This window comes from Cryphonectria parasitica (assembly GCF_011745365.1).
Source record: "Cryphonectria parasitica EP155 unplaced genomic scaffold M406scaffold_5, whole genome shotgun sequence".
NCBI lineage: Eukaryota > Fungi > Ascomycota > Sordariomycetes > Diaporthales > Cryphonectriaceae > Cryphonectria > Cryphonectria parasitica.
In genome coordinates, this window is record NW_024468913.1 from 1 (window position 1) to 9799 (window position 9799).

The window sequence follows — 9799 nt, forward strand, 5'->3', positions numbered from 1 at the left end:
CCTAGCCCTAACCCTAGCCCTAACCCTAGCCCTAGCCCTAGCCCTAACCCTAGCCCTAGCCCTAACCCTAGCCCTAACCCTAGCCCTAACCCTAGCCCTAGCCCTAGCCCTAACCCTAGCCCTAGCCCTAACCCTAGCCCTAACCCTAGCCCTAAACCACTTTTCCTTCTTCTATGCTCTTTTGCAATCACTTTAGACTAGAACAGCTTTCTTGCGCTGCTATATAAGTTAGCATTACTATATATATATATTACAATTCATATATTCTATTATAAAATCCAATACTGCTCTTTATTATATACCTTTCATACAATCTCTTCTTATAATGCTAGCATATTCATTCCTTACATTCCATGAAATTGCTAGCTCTTACTCAGCTACTAATAAAAAGCCTCTCTATCCTGCATTCTTACTCCAAACCTTGCCTATACTAGCATTCGCATCCATACTCATCTATAGCCTGCTAGCACTACTACTAGCATCTTATTCATATCTGCATATCCGCTTTCCAGCTCTTCTGCTCGCTTCTCCTCATACCAATTCAGCAGAAGCTTATACTTAAAGCAGCATATAAGCTTTTCAAACTGGATTCTTCTGCAAACTGCTTAATCATTCTCATTCTTATTCTCATCCTCCTCCTCCTTCTCCTTATCAAATATTCTATAGTATTCATTCATACATCTTGTACTCTTTCGCTCCTCCAGCTATCCCTCTTCCACTTATTCTAGCTCCAATCCTCAGTAATGCTGCTATATATAATACGCTATATACTCGCTTGCTACTTTATTCAGCTACTATAGCAGCATTCGCATTCGCTCTTCTTTCTCCAGCTTATATACTTTTCATATCTAGCTTTTCTCTTCTCTACTATCTCTGCTCTTCTCTATAGCCTGTAATTGCTTCTAATACTGATTATACTGCTTTGCTCTAGCTATATTCTTGCATCTTTCTTCTTTAATTCTATTTATAAACGCTATAAGCATAGCTTACTAATACTCTATTATCAATACAAACTACTCTATCTATTACTAGTTACTCTTATTTATAAGCTCTATATATTCATTTCTTTATTCCAGCTTCTCATTATAAATAACTACTAATACTACTATCTCGCCTGCCTGCTACCTGCTATACTCTATCTGCTATACAAAATTTATCAGCTTATATAGAAGCTCTATATATACTACTGCTACAATACTTTCAATATCCATCTCTATTCCAAGCCTAGTTATAACTATAATCTACCAGCTTACACTCTGCTCAGCAGCTCATACCTTACATACTGCCCGCTGCTTCTTCTTGCTTATTCTGCTATAATAGAAGTAGCAGCTTAGCTTTTCTGCTACTGCTATACACTGCTTTCTTAACTAGCAGTAAATTACCCCCTTTTACTAGCTTATTATTCTCTATTCAAGCTACTCAGCTATCTTAATTATTTATATCTGCATAGCACTTTACTTACCTTCCTATACCAGCTCAATCCAGTATTAGCAGTTCATCTTAGTTATTCAAGCTTACATAATTACTGCATCTTATATAAGCATCTTCTTCCAAAACCAGCTCTTCAGCACTAGCAGCAGCATAGCTATTAGCAGCATTATTAAGCAGCTGAATTGCTGCAAGCTCTTCAGCTTACTTAGCTATACTCAATAGCTAATATCTATAATTATTATATAATACTTATTTACAAAGATCTGCTATAGCAGCTCTGCATTCAGCAGCTTATCTGCATATACAGTAAACTTAGCTATGAATATCAAATCAGCACTAATTATTATTATTCTTGCTACTCTCAGCAGCTTATTTCGCTCTATACTAAACAATAACTTATACCGAAAACAATTTATTTCCATCGCTACTGCTCAAACAACCAAATTCTCCATCAGCGCTACAAACAGCACTATTATAATACTCATTCCGCTATCTGCTAGCATTGCTAGCATTATAAACAGCAAGCTCTTATTCACTCCTATTAGAAGCATGCAGATAGCTGCTTTATCTAGCTAGAGCTTCATAATCATCTGCATACTCTCAGCTTGCTTATTCAACTTCCATACAGCCCTAAGCTCTAGCAGTATCTACAGCTCTGCTGCTAGCTCTGCCTCTATATCTACCGCTCTAGCATTAGCTATTATTCTCACCTGCTTATGCTCTGCTATAGCTGCTGCTGCTGCTACTGCTACTTCTGCTGCTACTAGCTGCTTAGGCGCTATACTTTTTCGCTTCATATTTCTCCTCAGCTCTTCTTCCTCTCAATTCATCTTCTTCTCCTCTACCTCCCTCTTGCTTTCCAAAAACTAATACTACAGCCCACTGATTATCTGAAATATTGCTACTATCTCCAGCTGCAGCTTATTCAAAAATCCGATATATATTGCATAATGCTGCTAAGCAATCTTAATACTATATATAGCTTGCAGATTTCATACAATATTCCAATTGCTTCTCATATCTACTAGCTTATTCATTAGCAGATCTATATCCATACCATCATTCTCATTCACCTCTTCCATCCATACTTCAGCTTGCTATATTGCAAGCCTTCGAATCTGCTATTCCAGCTCAATTATAATCAGCTAGTACTAAGCTATACTCATCCGCATACTCATACCTGCTTACATTACTTGCAATAGCATTATACTCAGCTATACTATATCTCATACCTTAAAGCTGCTATCTCTTTACAGATACTCGAGCTGCTTGCTCTACATTTCCGCCAGCTTATACTTGCACTACAGCATTCACTTCCCAAGCAGTAACTATACAATATATGCTACCAGCATCCGCCCAATCTAATTCAGCAGAAACTGCACTACTTTGCATTCATAGTTCCGAAGCGCTTTCATCTTATTGCAATTACTTACCAGCATTACCTGCTCATTCAATACGAATATATTACGGAGCAGCTGCCATATATTGCAGTGCTGCAATATCATCAGCTCCAGCTTGCATCCGAGCTGCCCGCCCCAGATATAAATAAGTACTAATAGCATCTCTTGGAACAGCTGCAGCTAGCATAATTACTTCTTCATTCTGCTCTGCTTCTACTAGCTTTATGCTGCATTTCATATAAATAGCCTAATCAGCTTAGCTACTTTGCTCAGCTTCGCATTCAGCTACTTATTCTTTGCATTAATACTAAATAACTAGCTTATATCAAGCTGAATCATGCTATTAATAATTCATTTTATATTCAGCTTCTAGCTTGCCTATGCTCATAAGCTAGCTATCAGCCTGTTAAGTAGCATTTCAGCATCTGCTATCAGCTTGCATACTATCTGCTTGAAATCCTTTACTGCAATCCGCTCTCTGCTGTAATACAGCATTTGCTAATCTCTAAACTATTATATAAATACTTGCTTACTTATCTGCTACTACTAGCTCTTGCTATATACTATCTACTCAATAATCATACTAGTAACTATATATATACTTATAAATATCCACTTTGCAAGCTTCTCATAGAATATAAGCACTGCTTTAATATTAATCTTCTCAAGCTCCTTCAGCTAGCTTTCAAACCCAGCTTCCAGAAAAAACAGCTATAATCATTACAGCACAGCTACAAGCATCCCAATATATAGATACAGTTCTGCATATTCCAGTAGAATTAATTTAATACTCAGCACTGCATAAAAGCAGAGCAGCAGATTTGCATATACTCTACTACCAATGCGCTACTTAATAAAAGCAATAATAAATAAGAATACTGCTTAATCAAATGCTCTAGTTAGCTATAATCCTTCTCTTCTGCTTATCTTCCCGCTTATCTTTTCATTCTTCTTGCTATTCTCCTCGCTCTCTTCTTCCTTTTCGCTCTTCTAGTAGCTAATATAGCTGCTATTCTAGCTGCTAATATTTTCAAGCATCTCAATCTCATATACTACATTGCTTAACAAGCTTTATTGCTTATCTATAAAGCTAATAGCTTACTCCTCGAAAGCTTTTTCGCACTCAGTATAGTATAATTGCAAGCAAAATCCTAAATAACGCTGCTCAACCAGCCAATACTTGCTTATAAATACTTTCTGCTCTTTATACTCAAATAGCATCCTAATCAAATAAGCAGCTGAGATGCTTGCAAGCTATTGCAATATCTCAGTTAGAATGCTATTCAGCTGCTAGTAGTACTATTCCATCTTGCAATCGAAGCTTTATGCTAGCTATACCAGCTTTATATGCTCCTAAGCAGCCTTCTCATTCTCTGCTTATACTGCTTGATAGCTTACTATTAGTACCTTCATCTACTGAACAGCTTTGTATATATCAAACTTATCTTGCAAGCTGAAGTACTGCATCCAGCTCAGCCTCTTCACTTATGCTGAATCGCACTTCAGCTTCTTCTCGAGATCCTTTTTTCGGAGCTATATTGCATCTTCAGCTACAAATTCTACTATAAACTCAGCAATTATCTTCTTTATAATGCTTTTTCTTAGCCTAATAGCAATCTCTAATCTATCTTTATTATTATTATTATTACTATCCTGAATAATCCAATATTATACATTCTTTCAATTACTTATCTATATTTGCATTTACATCTCAATCCAGCAAATCTTAGCTTCCTTATAGCTTGCTTCCTTTCAGTAGCATATAATATTATTCCATACTTTCATAAGATATCAGCATGCAATATAGCTATATTTGCTAAGAATCTCGAGCTGCTTAATAGCTGCAATATAATCTGCTAGCAGTTCCTTCATCTTGAGATCTGCCAGATCTATACTAGCATAATAATACTTGATATTTTCTAGCATCTAGCTTTTCAGCTGATATTGGAATCGAAAGTACAACTCAATACTGCTACTTAGCTATACAGCTGCTCTATATTTCTAGCAAATAAGCATCTAATATATCTTATTTAGCTAAGCTTAATTATTTATAGCAAATAAAGATATTAAGCTCTATGCTTGAAGAGAATAGAATAAATAAGAATAAATAAACTTATAAATAAACTTTTGCAGCAATATATTCTTTTTTTTCTTTTCTTTTCCTTATATATATATTCTAGCTTTATATAAACCCCAGCATTTAGCATATAACCCTAGATAAGCTAGCTTACAAAACCAGATCTGAATAAGCTAATAAGCAAGCTAGCTTGATTCAAACTAATAAGAATCAAAAGCTCGGGCTACCTGCACCGATTTATATAAACAATTTAAATCAAATCTGCTGGCAGTAGTGCTTAGGGCTAGCAGTTCAAGAAGAAGAATCTAGTGATAAGCAGACTCAAACAGTGCTAGAGCGCTAATAGATTAGCAAAACAATGGAAGCGAGACTCTCAGCAAGTTGATTCGCTTCGAAACAATAAGGAAAAGCTTTAAAATGTGAATTGTAGATCTACACAAGAAAAACCTCGAAACTAAGCCTTTGAGCAGTTGATCCAGCTTGGAGCGAATGCTCAAAGCTCTCAAAAATGCTACCAAAAACAACAGATGAAAAGAAGCATGCTTAACAATACCTACTATTCCTCCAGATAGCAGAAACAGTACATAGATCAGAACCAACACTCGCAAGCATACTACAGAAATACTACAAATTCAAGAAATTATTCCAGAAGGAATTGGATACAAGATTGCTAAAATACAGCTCATATAATTATAAGATCCCGCTACAAGAAGGAAAACAGCCCAAGTTCTTTCCCATCTACAGACTAGATAAGATATAACTAGAGACATTTAAGGAGTATCTTAATAAGAATTTTAAAAAGGGATATATATAATTATTGCAATTACCAATAGAATACTCTATTCTGTTTATATCTAAGAAGAATAGCAAGCTTAAGCTATATATTGATTACAAGCAATTTAATAATATTATAATCAAGAACTAATATCTGTTGCTACTTATCAAAGAACTGCGAAATAGATTGTAAGAAGTATAGTAGTTTATAGTTCTAGCTCTGAAAGAAGCTTACAATCTAATTAGAATAAAGAAAGAAGAAGAATAGAAAACTGCTTTCAGAATATGCTACAGATACTACAAATATTTGATTATGCTTTTCAGTTTAACAAATACTCCAGCTTCAGAATGTAGATTGTAAATCCACACAAGAAAAACCTCAAAACCAAGCTCTCAAGCAATCAGTTCAGCTCGGAGCGAATGCTTAAGGCTCTCAAAAATGCTACCAAAAACAACAAGTAAAAAGAAGCATACTCAACAGTACCTACTATTTCTTCAAATAGCAGAAACAGTATATGAATCAGAACTAATATTCGCAAGTATACTACAGAAATATCACAAATTCAAGAAATTATTCCAGAAGAAATTGAATACAGAATTATCAAAATACAGCTTATACAATCACAAGATCCCGCTACAAGAAGGAAAACAGCCCAAGTTCTTCCCCATCTACAGACTAGATAAAGTATAACTAGAAGCGCTCAAGGAGTACCTTAACAAGAACCTCAAAAAGGGATATCCAAAAGCAATGAATACTTGTATAATTACTCAGTTGTATTTCCGTATTCAAGGCTTATACTTAGCACTGCTCTTGTTAGCATAAACTCTTTATGAACTTCGGAATCTTTGGATTACTGCAGTACTTATTACATTTATGCTTAACTGCTATGCTAGGAAAAGGATTACTATTATAGTTACTATTGCTGCTTTTAATAAGGAAAAATTGTATATAATACTGCTTTATATCTATAATTACTATAATTCTAAGATTGCTAATCTTATTAATATTTTCTTAATATTATAATTAGATTAATTATATTTAAAAAGTAATTATTTTAGAATTTATTTTATTAATATAAGTTTATTTCTGAATTATTTCTTCTCCTCTAATCAGAATATCTAGCTCTATTTAATATATATAGAGATTTTATTTTCTTCTAATTAGAATATCTATTTATCTTAATTATATATATATACTTCGCTCAAGAAAATAAAAGAAAGAAAATATAAAAAAGAATTAAAATAAAAAACTATTCTATATACAGAGCTAGATATAAAACTAGATAGATTTCAAGCTTAAGATTTCTAGCAGAGAAGCTAATACTCTATATTACTAAGCTGCAGAACCAGAAAATATTCTAATTATATGCACAGCACTTTGAACTAATCAAACTGCAACTATCTAATATATCTTAGATAGTAAAAGAAGAATCTCTACTAATTCAATAAATAATTAGAGAATTAGAAAAGCTTTCTAGAAACTTACTCTATTAATCTCTTCTAATTAGAATATCTATTCCTCTTAATCATCTATATATACTGCACTTTCTCTCCAATAGCCATCTTATTAGCTAATTAATCATACTAATTTCTCTTCTATTCCTTTGCTATTATCATATCCCAGCTCTTCTTAATATTAATCTGCAATTGCTTCTCTTTTTCTCTATATTATGCTTGCTTATATATTGCTTCTATTATACTATGCTATCAGGCAGTTCAATCAGACCAACCTCTTCCCATTCCTTTGCTGCTACTAAATCCTTCTTCTTCTTAATATCAATCCGCTGCTCTCGGAATGCTATTCAGCTGAGCTGAAGCTCAGAGAGGGATATATTCAGCAGCTCCTTGCCAAACTGATCCGAGTTCCAGCCTAAGTTAGCCTTTAGATCTGATCAGAATTCCAGCCTGCTTTCTGTACTTATAAAAGCCTTGGAAGCTTGTATAGCTAAATATTTGCTTTATATCTTGAAAGTATACAAATAAGCTTTAATATGCCAGATATAGTTTGCATATACATCATCTTAAATACTAAGGATAGAGCAGCATTCAAAAAAGGGAACTATAGCATATACAACTGTTTCATCTGCAAGCTAGCATAAATAGCCTACAGCTCTCTAAGAATAGCAATTATATGAATTGCAGTTGCAAAAGCTAAAGAAAGCGATAATTAGAGCTAGCATATATTGCACATTAGTAGAATAGCTTAGAAGAGCAATATACTTTCCAAAGAGTCTGAATCTGCTAGCTTTTACAAAGATAGCATTAGATATAATCTTTTTGAACTTCTCAGCATAAGATATTCAGAATACTTACTCTTACAAGAGCAGCAGCTAATTAATTGCATTCCCAATTGCTTGCATTGATTTTTCCTGAGTATTCAGAACTCATATACTATATAGCTTCCCAACAGGCATCTGCAGCTTACAGAACTGCAGAATATTATGTAGCTCTCAATGCTTCTAGCAATAGTAGGCATATTCAGGCTGAGACATAGCTTTGAAAAGCGTAATCCGATTTCATGCATCCTCCAGAGCAGTTGGATGGGCAGAGGTAAAGATAGGCTTGCTAGAGCTAGCTATAGCAGCTGGTAGGAGGTTAAGGGTGAAATAGTAGCTGATAAGCGGTTCGGAGGGTAGGGAAAGAGCAGCTGATGAGATTTTCAGCAATAAAGCTCAGTAGGATAAGCAGAGAAAAACGAGGGCAGTTGACCAAGCCTCTGATCAGAAGCAGGCTATTTAGTAGGCTAGAGAAGAGCAGCAGGTAAGCAGTATGGAGAATAAGCTGTTTGAAGGAGAAAGGAGGAGCAGTTCAGTTGATCAGATGTTCAGCAATAGAAGTTGAGAAGCTAAGTAGAAAAAGAAAAAAGATAGTAGGTCTAGCTTTTGGTAGAAGAGAAAGCTAATCAATATGAAGAGGAAGAAGGGATGAACAGGCAGAGAGAAGGCTGGAGGCAGCTGAGCAATCTGGCAATAGAAGCTGATTGGATGGAAGCTTTTGATAGAAGAAGAGGCTAACCAATATGGAGAGAAAGAAGAGCTGTGAACAAGCAGAGAGAAGGCTGGAGGCAGCTGAGCAACCTGGCAACAGAAGCTAGTTAAATGGAGGCCTGGTAAGATAGAAAGGAAAGAGGAGAGATCAGCCAGGCACTCTGATCAGCAAAGCAGAAAGCCTTTTTAATCTGAACAAGAGCAGAAGCTAATATTCAGAGGGCTGAATAACAAGAATCAGTGATTCACTTAATAGCAGAGCTTGCTTAAGATCTGGAAGAGGGAAGGTGCATACTCAAACCTCACTCCCTACTTGTAAATCACTTAATGCTTACAAATCACTTCATATCTATAAATCACTCCTACTAAGATATTGGAATATAAATATCTGCTATTCAGCTACCAAATATCAGCTTTGATTCTCTTCCCTTCTCTTCCTTTCTTATATCAAGCAACAGAGCCAAATAAAACCAATACATCAAGCTATAGCTCTGCTTCTATCTCACCTTCTCTCTTTCCTTACTGCCCTCATCAGGCCCAGCTTTTTTATCTCCTTACTGATTACAGCTTAATCAATACCTTCCTGCTACATACCAAGCCATCTCTCTATTTCCTCCATACTGCACTCCTGCATATCCTTCACCAGTTCTTCTGCTACTATCCTTCAAAACTCATATTTTTCTTCTATTCCCTTTCACCCTTTCAGATCTCAACAAACAATACAGCAGCCTACCAATCAGTATCCACAATATCTGGAAATAAAGGAAAGAAGCCTGCTACAAGCACTAACTTTCCAGTTCCCTTTCTCGAAGAAGCACAAGCCCAACTGCTCTTAGGCAGTAAGCAGATGCAGGCCCATCCTGCTAGCTCCTCTCGCTTTGCCTCAATTCCTCCTCAGCAAACTAACTCCTTTCAAGCTGCAGCTAATAATATCATAAAGAATATTGATAAGCAAGGCGAACAGCGCTATACTACGCTAGCAGAAGAAGCCCGATCAGTTCTGCAGACACCTGCCCCATCCGCTTTTAAAGCTCTTTCCTGATGATATCAGAAGACTACAGCAGACCTCAGCTGAATAATTATGAACTCTGTGAACATTAATCACTTACCTATTAAGAATGCCCTGCTAG